The sequence below is a fragment of the Balaenoptera physalus genome (genome assembly GCF_965194825.1).
Source record: "Balaenoptera physalus genome assembly, chromosome: 11".
Classification (NCBI taxonomy): Eukaryota; Metazoa; Chordata; class Mammalia; order Artiodactyla; family Balaenopteridae; genus Balaenoptera; species Balaenoptera physalus.
Genome location: NC_138896.1, coordinates 92,182,849 through 92,207,310, shown reverse-complemented (window position 1 = coordinate 92,207,310; position 24,462 = coordinate 92,182,849). Strand labels below are relative to the sequence as shown.

General features: G+C 47.4%; 1 protein-coding gene across 1 annotated transcript in view; it reads left to right on the top strand.

Annotated features, from left to right (window-relative positions):
- The window catches only part of PROK2 (prokineticin 2), a 410,294-nt gene that overhangs the window by 205,120 nt on the left and 180,712 nt on the right, over positions 1–24,462 (top strand). The window lies entirely within an intron of this gene.

Genomic DNA, 24,462 nt, shown 5'->3' with positions numbered 1-24,462 from the left:
CCAAGTTCATTGTTTCTTTGCACTTGGGTCAAGTCAGTCTTTGAATCTTCTCTTGTATCATCACATTTTGCCGGAGTTCTTCAAGGTTTCAGGCACATAGATATGGACTCCTTCCTTGGTATAATAATGTGGTAAATTTATTATTTTCTTCAGAACAAAATCTGCCCGGGTACCCAAGAAAGACCTATTTTTCTTAGGAGGTATTTTAGTCCACGGTCCATAGAAAATAGAGCCTGAGACCATGCTTATCTGACAGTACTTATTGGGGGATGCAATCCCATATCGCAAGAGTGAGGGGGAAAACTGCAAATTGCTGAACCAGCAACAGGTTCACGGTGAGACCTAACAGGTTGGTCACGCGGGGCACTGCAGAGAGGTGATATTGGATCCTTGGGCCTCAAAGTAGTCCATCAGGAGAACAATGGACAGAAGTTTGACTGCTGGCTCCTTCACATCCGTGTCTCTCATTTGGTCAGTGATAGCCCCATGGTGCATTGACTTACTGTGTTTCTGGGTTGTGTTATCCCATCCAAGTAGCTGCTGAGGAAGTCAAATTCCACCCCCCAAAGTGTGCTGCTTCTCCTGGGCCTGGAAATAGTGGGAGGGGCCACCCCCCAAAGTGTGCTGCTTCTCCTGGGCCTGGAAATAGAGGGAGGGGCCAGAGCCTCGATGGGTCAGGTCAGTCCTGGACCCCGGAGCAGGTATGATGGAGACTGTGTGAAAGATTTGCTTTTTGTCCAGGGGAGACTGGGGCTGCTGCATGGATGAAGATCAGGGGGCCTGGCATGTGGGTGTGGGCCCGTTAGTGATAGAATATTGAGAGGAAGGTTTTATTTTCTCCAGTACAGGATATGCCCAACCACCTAGGAAATATCTTTTTATTGGGAGATGTTTTGGCTCAGGTTGCCTGAAGAATGAAGTTTAGAATCGTGAAGCTGAGTACATATAGGGAGGCCCATAAACTGGGTCCTACTCGGCTTGAATATCTAAGGATATTAGGAAACAACACATGTTCATTGAACTGCTTTTTAAAAGGCTAGATTCAGGGCTCTTGTCTGTTGAGTGGGGAATGTGACCTGAGGGCCAGAGCGGAACTGTACAGAATGTTGGGGGGTCAGGGGAGATGGGACAGCCAACTCCTTAAGAGAAACCTAGGGGGAAGACAGAGGAGCTTTCCCAGGAGTCTTATAGAGTTCTGTCTGTGCTATAAGCGTTCTTTCCCACTTTCCTTGAGACCCTCAGCAACATCTACATTGTCTCCTAGTACATCGCAAAATGGATTTATTTGGGGCAGAGGCATTTGTCAAAGTGCTCAGTCTAACCTCCAAGTAGGCACGGGGAGAGCTGCCATTGCACTGAGGTGTCTACTTTACCTGGTTTTCACCAGGTACCCACTTTTCCCCTGAATCAGTCAGATTCTTGATTTCAAACAACAGAAATGAACTCTGGCTCGCTTCAATGAAAAAGGAATCTGGAAGGACTGCAGGGGGACTGGAGGATTGGATATTAGAAAATGGGCAGAAACCAAGGCAGTTCCAGTATGTCAGTCAACAGGAAGATGCACAATGGAATTTAACAGGAAGCATCTCTCTGGGACACCACCACTCCGCTGCCAGGAATGAACCAACCACTCTGTGACTCTCTGCCTCACACCCTGCTGAGCTGGAGTCCAACTAGCTCAGCCAGATCAGACACATAACGCATCCTGCTCGTCGAGGGAGGGCAGGGAGGAACCATGTCCCAGCTCATGCTACATGGGGGGAGGTGTGTTGCAGATCCTGCCTGTAATTCCACTTGAAGAGACAGGAGAACACAGTCATTAAAGCAGCGAGCCCTGGGATCAGATGTCCTGGATTTGAAGCCAAGTTCTGCCATTTCCTTGCTAAGTGTACTTGGGAAAGTCGCTTAAACTCTGTTTCTGTTTCCTTGTCTGTGAAATGGGGCTATGTTAATCCTTAGTTTAAAGTATCATTATGAAGATGAACTGGTTAGAGCCCTCATCTGTAGGGCCAGAAGTTGTTTAGCAACTTGTATTTGTTCCTTGTGGCTGCCATGCCCAATGACCACAAAAGGGGTGACTTAAAACAACAGAAATTTATTAACTCACTGCCTGGCAGCCGGAAGTTTGAGATCAACGTGCCAGCAGGGCAGCACTCCCTGTGAGGGATTCCGTTTCTTGTCTCTCCCAGCTTCCGGCAGATCCTGCCATTGCTTGGGCTGTGGCCACATCACTCCACTCGCCTCCCATTTTCACATGACCTCCTCCTCTGTCTTCTTCTCTTCGGTCTTTTAAAAAATATTGTCCTTCAATTTAGGGCTCACCCAGAAAATCCAGGATGATCTCGTTTTGAGCTCCGAACTGAATTATATCTGCAGGGACCCTTTCTCCAAAGAAAGTCACATACACAGGTTCAGGGTGGACATTTTTCTAGAGGGTCACCATTTAACCCACGTATAAACTCCTTTTGTTTTTCCCCCCAAATTGAAAAAGAGGTTGAAGCCCGGAGACCATTTATTTGTGTGTTGATCATCCCAGTGTGGGCTGGGAGTTGGGGAGGGGGGGTACCTTGTATAACCTGAGTCAGGCATATGAACCTGTAGTGTCCATATCATTTTGATGAGAGTCCTGAAGGGTATTTTTGGAGCTCATGTGAGAAAGACCTCAGAAGAATAAACATGATGAAATGACAGATCATTCCCCAAATACACTGTTTCCTGCCTTCAGACCTGAGCTCTCAGCTGTATCAGCAGCTGATGATTGAAGGCTTTTCACCCTGAGCTAAGATGACTGAAGGACTTGAAGCTGGAACTTCTGAGGTAATCTCACTGGTAAAACATCAGTACCCACCAGCTCTCCCATGCTGCAATAAACTCTGCTTTCGCGCAAAGCCAGCTTTGTGTGCTGGAAGATTATGATTTTCGTGGAAGAACCTGAGAGGAGGGAAGGAATGGTTCAGAGGCCCAGATTTGGTTCTGTTTGTACCCTCCTAGGTGATGGCAGAAGAGAGAGAATCTGAGATCATGCAATAAAAGTTCAGGCATAGTAAGATGTGGCTGCCTGAGCTTTGTACCATCAGGGCTCATCCTACCGTGTGAAGTCCAGAATACACCACTGTGACATAAAAATTATTTGAGCAGAAGGCATTTGAGTTCCTGAATTTTCTTACTGCCTAAAAGCAGAGTCTCCCCCAAATACACAAAAGTTGTCATAAATCCCCTCCCCAGGAGCTACCAGAGGAGATTGACTCTTATCACTGGGGATAGAAGTTTCCACACCACCTCGAAAAGGCATTGTCACAAAATGATCCTATCTCCCATCTATTCTCCTAGTGACCCATTTGGCTTTCTGCAAAGTCATTTGTTCTCCAGTCAGTGCCCTGTTCTGCCTCCTCTTTCCCTATTAAGATGGTATATAAGCCTCGAATTCTAACCACACTGCGTCGAGTCACATTTTTCTGTGAATTTCTGTCTGTCCGCGATTAAGTCTGTCTTTTTCCTTGCTAATCTATCTGTTGTCAGCTTAATTTGCAAGCCCCCAAGGACAAAAGCTAAGAGGGTAGAGTAAATGTTTTTCCTCCCTGACACTTTCATACACAGTTCAGCACAGTTCTACATTCAGCAAATAGTCTTGGTATTTTTTCTCTCTCTTTGTGTGTGTGTGTGTGTGTGTGTTTTCTCTTTAAGAATATTATAAATTCTTCTGGAATAAGGAACCACTTCTCCCACGGGGGCTGTCTTACACACACGTACACACATACTACTCCCCGAAACAGATTCTTAGAGAAGGATTTAAGGACAAGTTGTTTCTTTGGGAGATGGTCCCACTAGGGGAATGGGCAAATGAGACAGGGAAGAAAGGAAGCCATCCCGTGTGTTGCTGAGCATCCTATCGCTGTGGCCAACTGGGTCTCAATCCTGCTGGGGCTTTGAGAAAACTGTGTAGAACACGCCTCAGAGTTAAGCCACCTAAGGGGCGAGGAGCTGGGTATTTTTCCTCCAACTCTAAGTCATCATTAGCTGACGGCTGCTCTTAGGCGTATCAGCTCCTTGGTACAGCCCAAGCTGTGTGCTGGGAGAGAAGTCCCTTAGGCAGAATCACAAGTGCTCACAGACGACACCACAGGCATGAATAGACCGTAGGAACCAACAGGATGTGGGCGGGCTCAGTGCCTGTGACTGTGGGCTTTACAAAGTTGCAGAGTCCTGGATCCAAAGCCTGATTCAGCTAACTGTGAGATTCTGGCAAGTTCCTTATCTCTCTCAACCTTGTTTTCCTCCTTTGTAAATTGAGGGTAATAATTATTTCACAAGGTTTTGATTCAAAATGAAGCACTTCTGTGAAATGTTTAGAACGTGCCTGGCATAGGGGAAGCACAGCACTGACTCGAAAGATACCATCTGAATGGACTTTGAAATCCCAGAGAATCTGGCAAAAGACATTAAGTGGTGCACGCATTTTGATACTTCATGGTTTAAATGAGTCCTGGAATATAATTACATACATGCGCATCAGATTGGGGGTGCAAAGAAAAAGTCCATTCTTCTGCGTACTGAATAATTCTGACATCAGATGTGTGAGTTTTTCCTCACACCAACTAATTCTCCAGCATCTTCTGGTGTCTTACGGTTCCATTCAATTCTGACACTATCTCCTTGGAGTTGGCATCAAATCCCATATTTGAAGGGCTCCATCCCACAAGGCTGTCTTCTGCCTCTAATGCCAATTGCAAGTAGTAGGTCCCCAGGGTACCCGTGTTTCCATCCGACTTGGCTTCAAATCAGAGGTTCCACGACCCCTTTCTGACGTTCAATAAGTTGCTATAATGGCTCAGAGAACTCAAAGAAACACTTATGTTCACCAATTTGTTATAAATAAAGTCTGTGATAAAGGATGCAGATGAATAGCCAGGTGAAGAGGCAGACAGGGCAAGGGCTAGAAGAGTCCAAGCACAGGAGCTTCTGTCCCCGTGGAATTGGGGTTACACCACCCTCTGAGCATGTGGAATATTCACCAACCCAGAAGCTCTCCAAACACTGTGCTTTAGGGATTTTTATGGAGGCTTCATCACATAGGCATGACCGATTATTAACTCCATTTCCAGCCTGCTCCCCTCCCCAGAGGACACGGGATGGAGCTGAAAGTTCCAAGGCTCTAAGCCTGGCTTGGAGTTTCTGGTGACCAGCCCCCATCCGGAAGCTATCCAAGAGCCCATCAAGAATCGCCTTGTGAAAACAAAAGATGCACTCAGGAAATTCCAAGGGATTTAGGAGTGCTGGGTCACGAAGTAGAGTCAGAGATCAAATATTAGAACAAAAGATGGTCCTAGCATCTTTATTGCTTAGGAAATTACAAAGGTTTGAGGGGCTCTGGCCAGGAGCCAGGAATGAAGAGCAGAATACTTGTATCTTATTGTATCACAGTATCACAGCGTGTGTGTACATAACCCCTTCCCTTTCTGGGTCCTGGTTCACAGCAAGCAAGGACAAAGTGGGGAGGTATTCAGCTATTCAGAGGGATTAAGAGAGCAAGGAGAATGAAAGAGAGGACGACCACAGAGGAGATCATCCTTTGTGGCCATCAGGACAGCCCATTGGCATAGATGGATGGTTACCGTGGAGACAGAGCCTGCATCATCCTGTGGCCGTTCATGGTGTGTTTGGCTACCTAGAAGTCAGACTGTTCAGGACAAGGACTCTATATTCCCAACCTTCTGAATATTAAGAGCCCAAGAGAGGGGCTGTATTTGAAAGGCTTCTTAAACAGAGCCAGCCTCAAGCATGGTCTGCCTATCAATCCTAACTTAATCCTGCTTCACCTAAGTTTCTATTGAACAAGGTGTTCAAACATGTTATTCTTCGAACCCCAGTCTCCTGTGGGAAATGTGCTGCTAGCTGTCTTCGCCCAGATTCTCCAGAAAACAGAGCCTGAGGCAAATAATTATATGCTAATATTTTATTGGGAAGTGCTATCCCAGGGACGCTGGAGGGAGGGGAAGGGGGAACGAGAATGGGAACAGATGACAGCGGATGGGGAAGGTGCGAACCAACTTGGCACAAAGAGCAACCAGTTGGTCTCTGTCCGGTCAGTGTCTTCAGAGAGACCAAGTGAACGTCTCAAGTCGGGGTGCTGGTCAAGGGGATGCGAGAAGAATCCCCATACAGGAGTGAGACCCTGTCTCTCACTCAGCAAAGCGTCGCTCCATAGCGTGCTCCAGCACCCCCATACACACTTCCAGGGCTGTTGCGTAGGTTGGGGTGCAGGAGCACGTCGCATCTCAGCAGCAGCAGGGATGCCCTGGGGTGAGAGGGGACGGGAGAGCTGTGTGGTCAAGCGCAGGCACTGTCAGATCACGCGCCAGTGGGTGGTGACGAAGATGATCTCTGACCAAACTCTAGCCACGCTCTTCTGAGCGTATTTTTCAAGTAGGCCCTGTCCTTGGGCATGTCCCCAAAAGCCGAAGTTTAGCGGGAATCCTGCTAAGTCAATTTAGGTAGAATCCCTCATCCCCAAACCACCCCCCGGGTGATACGTGGTCACTCTCGCCTGCTCTCAGCAAGAATCCTGTTAGGTCAGTTTAGCAAAGAATGTCCCTGCCCTCTTAGTAATTTTCCATCCCATGACATCCTTCACCCTGCTCCTTGGCTAGAAATCCTCACTTTCTCTTGTTGTATTCAGAATGGAACCCAGCCTCTCTCCCCTACTGCAAAGCCCCAGTGTTGTAGTCTCCCTGAATGAAGTCTTTCTTAACACCCTTAACAAGTGTCAGAATAATTTTTTTCTTTAACAGCGGTCATACCACAAAGTGATGGTCTGCCCCTGTGAGTTCAAAATCCATACAAGGTGCCCGATATACCATTTCTGTAGGAAAGAATGGACTCTAAATTTTTTGAGCATTTACTCAGCACTAGACCCTCTTATAAGCTCTTTATGCTGTTCATTATTTGGTACCATTTTTTAAGCCATTTTTCAGGATAGGAAATGCGGACACCAAGAGTTCTAATCAACAGAGTCAAGATCACTCAGCTAGTAACTTACAGAGCCTGACTCTGAACCCAGGTACACTAGTTCCACAGGCTGCTTTCTTACATGTTTCAGTTCGACACAAAACACCGTTACAATATACAGAAGGGTACACTGCTTCTATCCCTGTCAGCTGTGGGACCTAGGACGAGGAAGGCCATCCCTGAGGCTCTAGTTTGTTCATCTGTGTGATGCACGTGAGCATTCCCTGGGGTTTTATGAGAACAAACAGTTTGAAATAAGTCACAGAGTTTCATCTCAGCCCCCAACTCCAAATAAACACATACTCCATTTTATGTGTTATTATCATTATTATCAAATAACTTTTAAGTGTTTTATTTTTACCTGAAACAGTGCTCGTTGAATGTAATGCTTTTTTTTTTTTTTTTTTTTTTTGGCACAAAGAATCATAAGCTTCTTTCAAGTTTTAATTTTGATCACCTCTACCTCCCCGAAGTGTGCAGTGTCCATAGCTACGGAGTGTTGGAGAGATTAGTGACTGAACATGCAGTGACCTCCGTTTACTTTCTGTGAAATCCAAATTGAGTGAGCTGACACACCACAGGGACAGAGGAGAGCTGTTTGGATAATTGCTGATCATCCATGGAGATCAAATAAACCTTTGCAGGAGACCTCATCCATATACTGGATTATTATAATGCTTCAGCCAGATCTTTGACTTTCGAAATGTCTTATAAATTTGGTTTGAACGCTTGTATTAGGTTTAATACCATCTTATTTTTCTGTTTTATGAATCACGTCAGTTTTTCTCTGGAGCTTGAAAGAGACGCTATCCATTAGCAGAAGGGAAAGTCCTTAAGTGACTCATCCTGTCACAGGGAGATGCTCTATCGCACGTTTGTTTTATGTGCTCATTTGGGTGTGGGACACAGAGACACTAATCCCACAGCTGACCCTCCGCCCCGCTCCCTCTTGAAATCCTCCTGAGGCTATTTCCAGGCTATTCCTTATCAGCATACACATCACACACCCCTGACTGGTTTTGCATAAACAACCACACGGAATAGTTCATTGATCCACTGAGTAGAAGAAGGAAGGGCTCCCCAAAAGTAAATTGTTCAACTAAATGAAGCTTATCCTTGCAAGCAACACATTTAAAATGTTTAATCATATTTGAAAGAAATGTTTCCAAGAGGTATGTGTCCTAGGCAGAAATAATTTGGTAGCAAGTGACAAAAGCCTACTCAGACTAGCTTAAGCAAAATGGAGAATTTATGGAACAGGTACCAGATGTCTCTTGGAATCTAAGGGCAAAAATGATCAAGGTTTCCTAAGGGACAAATCATCGCTAAGTCAGTGGCCCAAGTCATACTCTCAAGGAACATGTAGCCACTCATCTCTGATTCTCAATAACAAACTATAATGGACAAGATTGTGATTACTCACTGAGGAGAGGGGAGCTGGGTTTGGGTACCAGCTCTGCCTCTAACCAACACTGTAAAGTTAAACATTTGCCAGTGGTTCTTAAGCAAGGAGGGGCATAGCTCCCCTCCACCTCGCAGGAGTATGAGGAAATAGATTAGGGCGTTATTGATTGTCACAGTGAATCTGTGAAGGGCACTGCTGGCATTTAGAGAGCAGACATCAGGGGTCCTCCAATGCACACAAGAGTCCCATAATGAACAACTAGTCTCACTTCATACCACTCCCTCCCTCAAGCCACCAAATCCAGGGATACTGAGAAGCATGCACTCCCTGTACATCTTGATTTCATTTTCTCAAAACAAGCTCTGGGGTTTATACACTTTTTAAATTCTGTGACCTAGCCGTGACTATGAGATGTCTTAGTACAGACAGACCCTTTGGTAGTGATTCATGCTGTTAGACAAACATTCTGGTCATCCCCATTCTGGGCACATGGAAGGGTGGGGTCTTGTGACTGTTGCTGGCCAATGAGCTGTGAGCCAGAAAGCATGTCACTTCCGGCATGAACAATTAGTTGTCAATGAGCCATCCAGGAAGGTGCTCATTTCCCTTTGCTATGGCAATAGACATTGTAACAGCTGGTGGCTACTCCGTGAGCCTGGGTCCTAGAATGAAGATAGTCATGATGCAGAGTAGAATCTCCTGCCTATCGATGATGGACATGAGTATGAGTGAAAAATAAGTCTTCATTATTTTAAGTCACTGAGATTTGGGGGACTGTTTGTTACTGCAGCAAACCCAGCCAATCCTGACTGATACAGGCTCTCAGAATTGCTGTACCAAGAACTCTTCTTAAGTACTTTACAAATATTAACTCATTTAATTCTTACAACAACCTTATCAAGTAGCCCAACCTTATTATCCTCATTTTATAGACAAGGAAAGTGAGTCACAGAAAGGCTGAGCAGCTTGTCCAAGTGACAGGAAGTAACAGAGCTGCAGGTCCAACCCAGGCAGTCTGGCTCCAGAATCCATCTCTTAACTACGGTGCTATACAGCCTCTCATCTCTTATGCAGCAGTTACCCCTACACTAAATGGACTTAAACCAGGGTGCTTCACTTATCTAATTTCTGCTTTCAATGTTTTTAAAATTATGACTCTTTATTCCTGTTAGTTATCAGTTTTTTGCTGTTACCTGCCTGTAGCAATAACCCCTCCTTTTTTCTCTTCTAGTATGGTGTTTCTAATCCATTATGGACTAGGAAACCAGATAATTAAGCTTGTTATGCTTGTTCTAATTGTGACTAATTGAGACTGGCCACCTTGATAGTCAGCCTTGCTCTCTTCCACCCCCACTCACCTTGCACACTGTCTTGTAGTTGTGTGATTGCTGGCTCTTGTATCTATTTCCCCCTCTAGACAGCATGGTCTTTTGAGAGAAGGTAATGAGCTTAATTCACCTTTGTGTCTCTCTGTCCCCTTCTTCTAACACCTAGCACAGTGCTTTGCATATGTTAGGTGACTAATAAATATCTGCTAAGACTATTAAGTAATTAGGTTCTGAGTAATGGCCTAAGAGCTTGCCTGTAAGTTAATTAGATGGGCTTTGTTACTAGCCTTTGGGACATCCGTTTTAGCTGTCTAGAGGCCTTTGGGACTTTCTCAGTGTGTCTTGGATGCTTAAGATTATGGGTCAAAGAGATCAATAAATTCCTTCATTTAGTCCCTTAGTAGATAGTTATTGAGTTTCTACCATAATATTAAAATACTAGCAGCTTACCATGTATAAGGTAATATTTGAAACACTTTGTAAGCATTCATTCATTTTAGACTCACATCAACCCAACAAGGTAGGTACAATTATCATTGTCCCTAAAGAAATTGAGGCCCTGAGAGCAATTTTCCCAAAGCCTCATGGCTAGCAAGAAGTGGAGTTAGACTAACTAGGTACTGGGGATATAGGTGGACAAGAAAGAGAAGGTGCATGCCCTGATGAGGTTAACATTCTAGTGAGAAAGCCAGATAAAAAGCAAACAAGCATATAAATCCACAAAATAATTGCAGATTGTGATCAGTGTTTAGAAAGAAATAAACAGAGTGCTGAAATAAAAAATAAAGCAACATCATAGGGGTGTGATCCAGGAGGGCATCTATGATGGGGTGTTTAATTCACCTATTACTGCATTAAAACTTACCCCCAAATGGGTGCTTAAAATAATAAACATTTATTTATCATCCCACAGTTTCTTCGGGTCAGGAATTTGGGAGTGGCTTAGTTGGGCGGTTCTGGCTCAGTTTCTCAAGAGGTTTTAGTTGAGATGTTGGGTGGGGCTGCAGTCATCCGAAGGCTTGACTGGGGCTGGCAGAACAGTTTCCAAGATGGTGCAGTGTACCTGACAGAGCTCCACCAGACAAGCAGGGTAGAGATCTATCAGGGAGTGTTGGGGGCTGGTTATCAGGCTCTCCTCACGTCTGATACCAGAGCCTAAAATCCAAAGAGTAGCAGTCAAGGTGCAAAGACCAAAAGCAGGCTGAAACCCCACGAGCACAAGCTAGAACCCCACAAGGACAGACTAAAACTTGTCTTCATCCTTGATGATGAGGACTTCCTGCAGAAGCCATGACGACCCTTTGAGATACATCTAAACACACACACCTGACGTAGCCCCTGCATCACATTAACAGGGTGAGTCAGCAGACCGACAACAGAGCATATGTGGTGCAACATTGCTGCTGCCCGCCTTCTACCCTCCAAGTCTCAGAGAATTTCCCCTGTGGCCAGCCCTACCTGGAAATATACAACAAGGGGGATTCTCTAGTTCAACCGGGTCAAGTTGACACACTGCAAAGCCATCACACCATCCCACTCACTCCTGTGGCTGTTGGAAGACCACATTGGTTGTTGACAGGCGGCCTTAGTCCCTCATTGTGTGGGCCTCTCATTAGGGATGCTTGAGCATCCTCATGTCATGGCCACTGGCTGCCCCCAGAGTGAGTGATCCAGAGAGAGAATAAGGAGGAAGCTGCAGTGTCCTTTATGGTCTAGTCTTATCACACACCATCACATCTGCCATATTTGGTTTATTACAAGTAGGTCACTGAGTCCAGAACACATTCAGAAGGAGGAGCGTTAGGCTCCACCTTTTGAAGAGAGGAGTATAGAAGAATTTGTGGACATGTTTTAAAAGGCAGCAACTCAGAGAGCCAAAGCCGAGTGTTGCAGGCAAGGGTTGACAGCAAGAGGCCCTGAGGAGCTTGATGTGTGCAGGACCCTTCCTGAGGGTCAGAGTGGCCAGAGCTTCATGGACAAGCCCTGGGAAAGAGCAGCCTAGCATGAGGCTGGGCCTCCCCATCATGACAGGGAGTTTGCTTTTTATTCTAAGTGCCATAAGGACCCATGGTGAGGTCTCCAGAAGAGCGATACAGTCTGATTTGCATTGTGAAGTGTTGCTGGGTGTACCATGTGGGGCGTGCATTGGAGGGGGCCAGAGTAGAAGCAAGGAGCCTGCAGAGGCATTGAAACACTTAATTTGTTCTCATTCTAGCTCTGCCATCTATCTGATCCATTCACTTAACCTTTCTGTTCCTCATCTGTTAAACAAGGTGACTATTCCCTGCACATCTCCCAGCATGACTGCAGGACACACAGAGAGAATGCACATTGAGACACTTTGTAAAGTGCAAGACGCTGCAGGTGCAGTCGAGGCACTTTTGCTGGGTTTGCTCTGGCTTAACACCATTTCCAGAGTTGAAGGATTTTAATTCCAGAAGAACACCGGGGTCACGAGAAGACTATTTTAGCTTCAATATAACTGCACAATTGCTACTTACCGTCTTAAGTGAGTTAATACCCACTGTGATGGTTAATTTTATGTTAACTTGACTGGGTCATGGGTGCCCATATTGGATGAAACATTGCTCTGGGAGTGTTTGTGAGGGCGTTTCCCCATGAGATTAGCATTTGAACTGGTAAATTGAGTAAAGCAGATGGACCTCCCCAGGGAGGCCCTCATCCAATCTGTTGAGGGCTTGAATAGAACAAAAAGGTGGAGGAAGGGAGAATTCTCTTTCTGCCTGACTGTTTGAGCTGAGACATCCATCTCTTCCTGGCCTCAAACTGGGACTTACACCATTAGTGCTCTGGGTTCTCAGGCTTTCAAACCCAGACTGGAACTACACTGCTGAATTTCCTGTGTCTGTAGCTTGCAGAAGGCAGATTGTGGGACTTATTAGCCTTTTAAATCATGTGATCCAATTCTGATTCTCTGGAGAACTCTAATACACCCACCAAAGTATTTAAATGATCAAGAACCATGACGTTGTGTGCAAGGCCTCGAGATCACGGTGACACCCCTGCAGCCATCGGTGGTGACTCACTCCATCCTGGAAACATGGCATCAACTCTCTTAGTTCAGTGCCCTTGAAGCGGAGCCTAAGGCGGGGAGTTTGGAGCCAGTGATACGTGCGTGGAAGCAGTGCTCTCAGAAGAAACCTGGGAGGGAGGGAAGCAGGATACCGCAGGCAGTGCGCAGGCAAATGTGGTTTCAGAGGTCGGACCTGTGCGCGATCCCATGGGGAGCTCTGGAGCGTGGATTGTACCACAGATGACGCTGCTGCCCAGAGGCAAGCAGGCTTGGTTGGTATATCACAGCCGTGCCGCCCTCGAGTGATCGATTATTATGTAACACGTCACCCCAACACTTAGTGGCTTAAAGCAGTCATCTCTTTGCACACCTGCGTTCACACAGCATCATTCACCACAGGCAAAAGGTGGAAGCTACCCAAGTGTCCATTGATGGGTGAATGGATAAGCAAAATGTGGTATACACATACAATGGAATATTTTTCAGCCTTAAAAAGGAAGTTCATCAAAACTTGGATGCGGGCTTCCCTGGTGGCGCAGTGGTTGAGAATCTGCCTGCCAATGCAGGGGACACGGGTTCGAGCCCTGGTCTGGGAAGATCCCACATGCCACGGAGCAACTAGGCCCATGAGCCACAACTACTGAGCCTGCGCGTCTGGAGCCCGTGCTCCGCCACAAGAGAGGCCGCGATAGTGAGAGGCCCGCGCACCGCGATGAAGAGTGGCCCCTGCTCGCCGCAACTAGAGAAAGCCCTCACACAGAAACGAAGACCCAACACAGCCAAAAATAAATAAATTAAAACAAAAAAAACTTGGATGAATTTAGAAGGCATCATGCTAAGTGAAATAAGCCAGACGTACAAAAAACAAGTACTGTGTGATTCCATTTATAGGAGGTACTTTGAGTAGTCAAATTCATAGTGACAGATAGTAGAATGGTGCTTTCTAGGGACTGGGGTGAGGGAAAATGAGGAGTTGTTGTTTAATGGGTATAAAGCCTCGGTTTGGCAAGATGAAAAAGGTCCGAAGATTCAATGTGTTGGCTGCGCTGTACCAGCTGGGTGATGGGCACTCTGGCCCGGTACTGCAGACCTGGGGCGGCACCGACAACAGCTGCTACGGGGGCATGACCACCAGCTCTTTGCAGACTGGATCAGCCGTCACATGACCTGCTACAGCAAACTCTTCTTCAATTATAAAAATGGCACAGCCTTTGAAATGGAAGAACGTTTAAAAATTTTCTTTTAAAACAACTACATTTTTGATGCTGTTTTAGAAACCCAACCAATAATACTCTCCCAATTAGAGCATTAACAGTGGGTCAGATACTGCCCTAAGGACTTTTTAGATATTAACAGATATAACTTCACAACCATGAGAGGTCAGTATCACTATTATCCCCATTTTACAGATGAGGAAACTGAGGTCCAAAGAGGCTAAGTAACTTGTCCAAGTTCATATGGCTGATAAGTGGTAGAGGTGAAGTTTGAAGTTCAGCATCTGGATCCATATTCGATGCTCTTCGACATATTACCATACTGCTATTCTGTAATAGAACTGATAAAAACAAAACAAAATAAAAAAGCTTGATCTTCTACTACATAATCATTTAGATTTATGATTGAGTTTAAACATAGCTCCAAGAAGTTAAGGACCAAACAGATCTATGACCACCTTCCCGAAAAACTCCATGTACTCGGGCATGACCCCTCAATGAGCACTTTTTCCAGAAGCAAAAATCTGGATAAGCCAAACCCAAGGCCACGCAGAACAAGGCAGAGGTGTCCTGGGAGAGCACATCTAATTGAGGCTCCACATTCCAGCTTTAGCAAACCCTTCAGTTGTAACTAATCTCCAGCAGAGAAGCCATGTAGTGAAGTGGGTATTTTGCAAGCCGATGCTGTCTCCTGGTAGTCAGATGAGGAAATCAGTCACTGATTTCCCCAGTGAGATATGTTTTCTGTTGAGCTCGTGCTTTCAATTATCCAGATGAAGAAAAATGCCGTTTGGGCGCTCTTATCCAGATCTTGATTTTCTTGCTTATTCCCAGCTCCTGAACACTTCCTCTTCCTTAGCTACTTTGAAACAGAGATTCTGAGCTTTCTGCTTAGTGGATTGTGTGCGTGCATGCGTGTGTGTGTGTGCGTGTTTTGTTAGGGGGAGGGGCAGGCAGGGGTGGGACAGCACTGTGAACAGTCATGAACTACCAGATAAAATGCCCTTGATCTTATAGGTTTGCTTCAAACCATCAAACGGCATCACTTGACAACCCAGCAGCCTCCAGCTGATGGATTTGCAGAAGTGCTCAAGGATAATTGGCATTTTAATGGGAAAATGCCATGTTCCCAAGTGTCAGAATAGCAATAAGATATCCCAAGGGCCATTAACACAGTTCTTGGGTAATTAAAGTTGCTCACCCATCAGTCTTGGTCTCAGAACCTCTCCTATGCTTGTAGCAGGGCTTCTGGGGTTGCCCAATTCTCACAAACCACTAAAGTGGAACTGTAGTGATCAAATATCTCTTCCCATTCCAACATATGCGTATGAAAGACACCTAGGAGCAGCTGTACCTCTCTCATTGCCTTTCTTCTGTCTTATCTTTGGTCCTGGTTGGGCCCAGGTAAGAACTCTGAGAGCCATGTGTGATAGAAGGGATAATCCTTTTCTCTGTAAATGTTCTGCTGTCAACTCACTAAGGTCATATTACAAGAGGGCATTTTGAGCCACCATTTAGTGGGAGTTTCCAGGTGCCTGGGACAGTGTGCACGGTCCCCCTTGGCTTGGTGAGTAGGGCTGGGGTGACATTTTAACCTTCACTCACCCTCTTGGATGGCACTCTGGTGTCTGCTCAGTTGTATGTGCTGGTCCTTGCTAATGTTCAATGAGCATTTGCTGTGTGCCCAAGCATTACCTCACTTCATCTTTATAACTATTGTTATCTGTACAGATGAGGAAGAGGAGGTCGAGAGAGGGAGAGTGGCTTGTCCAAGGCCACACAGGATATTGGAAATAATGGTCAAACTGTCTGACTCCAGAGCTCAAGGTTCTAACCACTATGTTACCCTTCTCTCATTCACTTTTCAAAATTTGGAGGCTTCTCATGTCTGTACCTGTTTTGGAAGTATGTCCTCCTAGGAATGAGGTGTTTTTTTTTTTGGCTGCGCCATGCGGCATACAGGATCTTAGTTCCCCAACCAGGGATTGAACCCGTGCCCCCTGCAGTGGAAGCGCGGAGTCTTAACCACTGGACCGCCAGGGAAGTCCCGGGAATGATTCTTAATTCTCAGTTTGTCTACCACTATCTTGGGAGTGTGGAATAGGGTGCGGGGTAAAGTGTAAGGACCTTGTGAGGGCTTTGAGACGAGCCTCGTGTTGTAGCCCATTCAGGCTGCTATAAAAAAACCCACCGTAGACTGGGTGGCTTAAACAACAAACATTCACCTCTCACGGTTCTGGAGGCTGGGAAGTCCAAGATCAGGGTGCCGGCAGATTCACTGTCTGATGGGAGCCCGCTTCCTGGTTGATAGACGGCCGTCTTCTCACTGTGTCCTCACGTGGCAGAAGTTCAGAGGAGTCTCTTTTGTAAAGGCACTAATGCCACTCATGAGGGCTCTGCCCTCATGACCTAAGGGGATACCTCCCAATACCGTCACCTCAGGGGTCAGAATTTCAACATGAGAATTCTGGGGGGACGCAAACAGTTAGTCCATAACAGCTGGTGTGGTAGAGTGGTGCCTTCTTTCCCCTGACAAGGACAGTCTTCAGTAAGAGATATAAGAGTCATCGTTCTGACGGGAAACAGATGACTTACTCACAAGGGATAGTTTGTGGATTGTTTAATGCAGGGAGCCTACAAAGCTGAGGGCAGGATTTGAGTCAGCCAGGAATAGGTGGGAGAAAATTCCAAGGCAGACGAAAGTCAGAGCTGTTACCTCCTGTAGCTGTGAAGGGAAAGACGGCCAGTGGTTTCAGGTCCCCAGAGAAGGTGGCTCATAGAGATGGCTGCCTGATGGGAGCCGTGCCCTTTGGTAAAGGGACACAGCCAAGCCTCAGTGAACTGGTGTGGGGAGGCCAGGGGATAAACCCCCAGCCTCATTCTCCTCCCATCTTTCACTCTCCTGCCAGTGCCTGCCATTGGGCAAAGCCGAGCAAAATCCAAAGGGCACAGGAGCCCCATTCACGGGGTGCACTTCTGGGGGCAGCCTCCCCAGGCACACAGCAGGCGAGCCAGGGTGGAGACGCGTCTCAAGCGGGAAGCAAAGATATCCAACAGCACAGAGTGATGGAATAGAAATGTGTACAGCAGGAGGCCAAGTGGGACTAACTTGTTTCCTAAGAGGTAGCTGTTGGGGAAAATACTTATTCCCCTACGTGTGTGTTTTTGTTTGGCTGGTCATTTTTTTTTTTAATAAATTTATTTATTTATATTTATTTTTGGCTGCATTGGATCTTCGTTGCTGCACGCGGGCTTTCTCTAGTTGTGGCGAGGGGGGGCTGCTCTTCGTTGCGGTGTGCGGGCTTCTCATTGTGGTGGCTTCTCTTGTCGCAGAGCACGGGCTCTAGGCGCGCAGGCTTCAGTAGTTGTGGCGCACGGGCTCTAGGCGCGCAGGCTTCAGTAGTTGTGGCACACGGGCTTGGTTGCTCCGCGGCATGTGGGATCTTCCCGGACCAGGGATCGAACCCGTGTCCCCTGCATTGGCAGACGGATTCTTAACCACTGCGCCACCAGGGAAGTCCCTGGCTGGTCATTTTTTATTTGTTGTTGTTTTTAATGAAGAGAGTCTTGACTTCCTTCTGCCCCTTCATTTATTCAGTAGAAGAGGAAGAATTAATTGAGTGACAAGCTTGGGACAGACCAGGTGTGGTAGCCCAGTCGCTTCCCTGTCTGTCCCTCTTGGGGACCCGCCTGCCTACACAAAGTACGTATTCGGGTCCTCTCTCAGCTGTGCGGGTATCTTAGCAGTAAATCCTGCCTCTGAGGAGAAGGACCAATGAGTTTCCAGGGTTGCCCAAGACTGGCGAGGTAAATACATCAAATTCTGGGATGCAGTATTAGCAAGTCCTCTGGCCAGATCTAAACACATTGTCTGCTCTAGTTTTATCAGAAATACAACTGATACTTTGATCTCCACCTGCCTTACACCTTTGTCATTGCTCAGTTTGCAGCCTAAAGTGGGAAAGAAAAAGCTATATTTATTTAACCTCACAATTAACAACTGGGACCCAAAGTTGAAGGCAAAGAAGTATCAAAGAGGTTACTAAACTCACTTGCCTCCGGGGCTCATGAAGAAGCAGGTGAACTGGTTTGCCACTGGGCAGCAGCCCCACTGCCTCTACCCCCTCATCAGCCAGACGTATTTGGAGTTATCTCTTACTGGTGGGAACCCAGGGGTAGCGTGGCTTCATCTCCCATCCCTCCGCATGGAGGACAGAAGGGGTAGTGCTTCATCCCAAAGCCGATGAAAGGAGTTCCAAAAGAGTCACCCCAGAATTGGGCAGGGGGAGAAGAATCAGAGAGAGATGGGAAGAGAAAGAAAACCACAGAGCAGCTGTGAGTCGTGTAGACACCAAGAGATGTGGCTTGATTTGGACCATCTTGCAACTAACCCACCCAAGGGATTACTCCAGCACCAAGGACAGGAGCTATGGGGTCGCTCTGGTTACTTATTCCTGTGTAACAAGCCACCCCAAAGTGCAATGGCTAAAAAAATAACCATTTTTTATATGTCATGAGTTTGAGTTTGTGGGTCAGGAATTCGGGCAGGGCTGTGCTGAGAATTCCTCTGTCCTGTGTGGCATCGCCTGAGGTCCTCGGTTGTGTGCAGCTGGCAGATGGGCTGGGCTGTTGACTTGGTGGGATGGCTGGAAGGCTGGGCTCAGCGGGGACTATCGATCAGAGTGCCTGTAAGTCACGCTGCCAGCACAGCCATCTCAGAATAGTCAGACTTCTGTCGTGGTGGCTCGGGTTTCCCAGGGAACGTTCCAAGAGATCCTGGTGGCAGCTGCAAGGTTTCTTATGACCTAGGCCGAGAAGTCCCAGAGAGTGTCCCTTCTGTTGCATTCTGCCAGCCCAGGTTCAAGGTCTCTGAGAGGAAAGAGATTCCTCATCTGCTGGAAGTTGAGGCAAAGACTCTGCAACCATCTTTATCTACCCCGGAGGCGTCTGGCAGATGTCTAGCCAGAAGGTATGGTTCAGGACAGGGAAATGAGGGTGGGAGGCCCCTCTCCCAGGGCTTCCGGTACAACTTAGTTATCTGCCCCAGGAGAAAGCGTGTGCTGGCTGCCAGCCCAGCAGAAGGCATTGCCAGAGAAGCCGGGAGAGCCTCAAATAGGAAGAACAGCACCAGTTTAGAAACATTTATCTCTTCTTCCCCAGCCTGCCTCTCAACCCTTAACACGGGAGAGGAGGAAGGCTGAGAGGTGGAGGGGAAGGAGCCTGAAGGAGGGACCACTCCCCTTCCCTCCAAGACCCCAGGGGTCAAAGCCAGGCATTTTCTGGGGGCTGGGAGATGAGAGTGCACTGGGATGGGCGATCGAAACTTGAAACAAGCCTGGACTGGACTTTTAAACCTGAAAACGAATAGAGTTAGGGAATTTGTTTCATTAAGAGAGATTAGACAGAGCACGCTTGAAGGCAGCAGTTGGAGAAGATATAACAGTCATTTGTAGCCTTACAGAACCCAGACTGTTCAGTCAACCGGTAACGTCTGCCTCATAACACATGGGTGTTAGGCAGCTCACAAGAGACAGGTGTGTATGAGTTGAAGCTGCTCCTTTCTGTAGGAAGTGCAGGACTTAGAGCTCTCTCAGATGACCCACCAGAGGGGCCCACCGTCCTTGCTCCGAGATGGAGCCAGGACACGGGGGAGGTGGGAGTTGAGAAAGACAAGGGCAATGGGCAGGGGAGGGAGAGAAGCTGGCGGGACACCAGAGGAGGGACTCCTGGACACCTGAGGCAGGGTGCCTGGGGGAAGAAAAAAAAAGCATCATATTTTACATCATTCCGTGGACGTTGTGTATGTTTTGGTCAGCCGTGAACAGGAGTGTTACCTTCCAGGGTAGGATGTTGGTTTCATGCCCGCGAAGGAGTCACCGCTAAGGTGAAACAGGTGCAAAGGTTCTGACTCTGTTTCCGCGAGGCTCAGAGGAGCATCGCTCACTTAGGAATAGAAATGAACACATAAGAGTGAGTATTAAAAATAGCAATCACTGTGTCAGGGTCGCGACAGGATACAGATGGCATTCTTGGTGTGGGTAACTGGAGGAGTGTTTAGTAAAGGAACTATAATATTTACAAAGGAGTGGGTGGGTGTAGGGACATATGTTGCTGTGGATAATCAACCACGCAGGGCTAGGAACACGGGGCTAGGACCACGCTGAAGGCCTGAAGGGACGGGGGAAGGGCAGTTATAGGACCTGGAGGTGGCAATGGCTGCCTGGCAGGAGCTGTGCCCTTTGCTGGATTCTGCCCACCCAAGACAACTCCAGAGAGGGGAAGAGGGCTTGGATCGGTAGCAGCCAACCAGAAGTCAGAGGACAAGGAGGTCAGCTTCCTGGGGCACAGAGCAGCGGGGAGACTTGTAGAGAGTGACTGAGGGCAGAAAGTGGAAAACATCTTTCATCGTGACAATAAAATATTGAATATCATCTCAACAGTAGTGACCAAACAGGCATTCATTTAATTCCAGGCCCCGTGCTGAGCATTTCACAGATCTTCACAGATTTAATCCTTATGACTTCTTCAGTACAGTTTCTATGAATAGTGCCCAGAGGGCAGATGAAACCAGGTCTCAGAGACATTGGGTAAATTGTCCAGAGTCACACAGCCAGGAAGTGGTAGCACTGGATCCAAAGCAGGTATTTGGGCTCCAAAGCCTGTGCCTTTGACTCTGGACTGTACTGCTTCTCCTACATAGGGAAGCAAGGAGTCCTAGGCATAGCAGGGAGTCCTGGGACATAGCAAAGCCTCGGTACTCTTAGAGATCTAACGTTAGCTCCCAAGGGGAGAAGAAATTGGGAGCCGTTGCCTCTTCCACTGTTGTCAGGACTCCCAAAGGGAGAGACTGGTCAGCCGGTTGCAGGACTGGGATGAATGGGGTGGGAGTACGTGCAGGGGGACCATGTTAAAGGGAAATATTTCTTGAAAGGTAAAATCATGCCACCTTTTGAAAGGTAAAATTATGCTTATACACATAAAGGGAACACAGGTCCAAGATTTTATTTAACTTGTTAAGCAATGGAAAACAAATCAGTTATTTCAACAACCTCAAAGAAGAATGAAAAAAAGCAGACACATATATAGGTAGTCAGAAACGCCAGAATGGGCTTGCTAGTAGATGCGAAACTGTCCTGTTCCAAAGGTAGGTGGGGATCAATTGCACCTCCCCTGGACAAAATTTATTTGCTTTATAATCAGTTTCCTATGTCTACAAAAAAATTAATCAGTCCATCTAAGAAATAAATGGAAAATTGTATTCGAACCAAACTGAGGATTATAACCCGGGAATAGACTCTCAGAGAGCTCCGAGAACTGTTCCCCCCATTAGAGGTCAAAGCACAATTATATAAGTTTTTGTGACAGAGGGGGGCTGTACATTAAATGACATATTATTGACAGTTTATACAGTCTAGCAAGTAGTGGGTCATGGGTAATGGTGGCCTTTTACAAGATCAAGAAGGAATGTTATCTTTTAAGGATTTGTCTTGTTGATGCTTGGAGAACATTGCTGTTTATGGTTGAGCTGGCATTTCTGGCATTTGTTGATGTATAATGCAGATCCACAGTGCACAGTAAAAGGGAGAGAGGAGGCCAAAGGGCAGAGAAAATTTTTATGTTTAATTTTTCCTTGTGTTGCCATAAAACGTGCATTTGATTTCACACAACATACAGAGTTTTGAAGTGGCTCATGAAAAACACTGCCTGAGTTCCAGGTTTCACACCACCTGTCAGCTAATCTACAGGATGCCTTTCCTCAGTTATCTCCTCCTTTGCTTTACTGAGCCTCTAATTTTGAAAGCTGTCTGAGATCATGGAGCAGGAAATGGAAGCAGAAAGTTCCAGAACTCCTGATATCCAAATCAAAATGCATGGGACCCAGACTGTCCAAGCTAGATCTTAGCTCTCTCAAATGCTCTCAGACAAGGAAGATCCAAGTTTCATGAGACCTGAGGCTTATCAGTTGGTGGCGGAGGTGGTGGAAGGAGGGTCCTTTAAGAAAAAAAATGAGAAAGCTAGGTGTGAAAGTTTATATAGAATGTAAAAAGGAGTTGTGGAGCTGCAGACCCCTTCTTCTGAGATCTTATTAGGCAACTTCCCGGGAATGCTTACATGGAAGTGTTTGCATACAAATGCTTACTGGTTACAACCTGGCCTCCACTCCACTCTGAGTTCAGTGGACCAGCATCAAGGGCATCACCTGGGAGCCTGTTAGAAATGCAGCATCGCCAGCCTCCCCCTTAGACCTACTGAATTAGAATCTACCTTTCACAGAGTCCTGGGAGATTGATTCATATGCACATTAAGGGTGGGCTGACCCTGATTTAGAGCCCTATAGCACCCCATCAACTCCCAGGACCTCCCAGGGCCCCGTGAACCCAAGGAGCCCAGGAGGCTGACATTTCCTTAGCTTCTGGGTGAGTCCTCCTCTGCTGCCCGGACTCTTTGATTGGACCTGCTGCTGGCTAATGCTGCAGTGGCATCTGAGGGACCAAGAAACTGGAGCTCTGGCTGAGGCACTGCCGATATCTACTTGTCCTCCATTAAGGGACCGTGGTGCATCCCTTCACAATCAAAAAGGGAGCTGTGGTCCTCAAATAGAGCATGAACGACCATGCTAGGACTTCTGACATCCTCGGGGCTGTGGGGTGAGGGGATAGTGGATGCTGTCTGGCCCTGTAGCCCGCTGGCCAGCACGTGCTCAGCTCTGCAGCTGGAGCCCCTCTGCTAAGAAGGCAGCCTGCAGTTCCAGAGAACGCGTGCCCAGCATCTCCCTGTCCAGCCTCCCTCCGCAGGTGACTGATGAGCGTGGGAGGACAGATGTCCGGCTCTGTCACCTCTTCCGTCGGGGTAACTCTGAAGTGTGTGTTCCACCCCTGGGTGCAGACTCCCCAGCAGGATCACAGTCTCATTGACCACCATGGGAACTTACTTGAGCGCACACCCTTCCCTGTCTCTCTCCCACTCCCCTGGGAGTGTTTCCTGGGCTTCCTTTCCAGATCAACTACTTATGCTCCAATCCTTGTCTCAGGGTCCACTACTGGGCAAACCCAGCATAGCACAGGGGAAGAAAGGGGTTGCAATGAAGTTGTTCCGGGGCTGATTTTCCTTCTTCTGTGGACCATGACAGCATCTGCAAAACCAGACCCGTTGCTGGGGGACAGTTCAGGTGTGCCTGGAATAGAAGCTGTGGACATAAGTGGAATGTGGGCCTCCTACCCACTGAGCAGTCAGCGCTGAAAATCACTATTGGGTTCACTCAGGGGTCCTCAACATGGGCATTTTGCACTAGAGAATTCTTTGCCTGGAGTGGGGTGTGTGTGTGGGGGGGTGTTCTGTGCATTATGGGATGATTGTAGTGAGCAGAATTCCTGGCCTCTACCCACTAGATGCAAGTAACACCACCAGCACCACCACCCCGGTTGTGACAATCAGATATGTCTCCAGACACCGCTAAATGTTCCTGCGAGCAGAAACAAAAATAACCCCAAGTTGAGAACCACTGAGTTAACCAAACCCTTTTTCTTCTGAGCATTGGCAAGCAGAAGTCAGGCTCGCTCTCTTCCACCTGCAGTACAGCTTAAAGCCTTTTGGTTCGCTTCTGCCCTCTGCCCTCTGCCCTACCTCGCCCCGAGCCCATTTCTAAAACCCGTTTGTCATCGCTGCCTTTTCGAGGATGGATTTCCAGATGGTCTGCTAATGCTAACTGGGATCCCGTTTCCGGTAAAAAGGCCCAACAAATCAGATCCCTCCTGGTCTCAGGGTTCCAGAGTGCCCTCCAGTGGCGAGAAGCCGCCATTCCCTCTGGCTCCCCTCCAAATCCCAGGCCACTCTGGAAAGAACTGTGGGAGGGCAGGGTGGGAAAGGCAAGGACTTTCCCTTTGCTGGTTTCTTCTGTGAGAAAATCCACTTTCTTGCGATGTTGTTTTGAAAATTCAGCAGTGTCTTCTCCAGGCTGCTTCGACTTGGAGCGTGTTTGGGGGTGCACCCCTGAAAGATTTATCCTGCGACTTGTGTTGTGTGTATTCTCGGGCATTGTACTTTCACAGTCTGGTCAGTAAGGGAGGAATGCAGATGGAATAAATAAGCAATGAGAGCAGGGGTGCATAAATCAGCCAGGGTGCTTGCGAAGGGCAGCCAGGCCCCTGTCAAGCTGTCGGGACCAGCTGGGCTGCAGGGGAGGGCTGGGACCCAGGCAGGGGCTGCTCTGCTCACTGCAGACCTTATTCCCCGGTCTTCTTGAGGTGCACATCCCACGGACTCTGTGTTCTCTCTCCAGCCACCAGCTTTAGCACATAGCGGCTGCCAGAAAGAAAGCAGATCCAGTTCTCGAGTTTTCCAGGCCTCCCCAGGAAAGAAGCTTTAAGGGTTAAGGGGTGGCGGCATGCCCAGTGGGAGAGCCCGTACAATCCAGTTTGTAGAAAGCAGGCAAGTATACACAGAGCAAAGATTCAAAACCAGGGAGCTGGTCAGGTG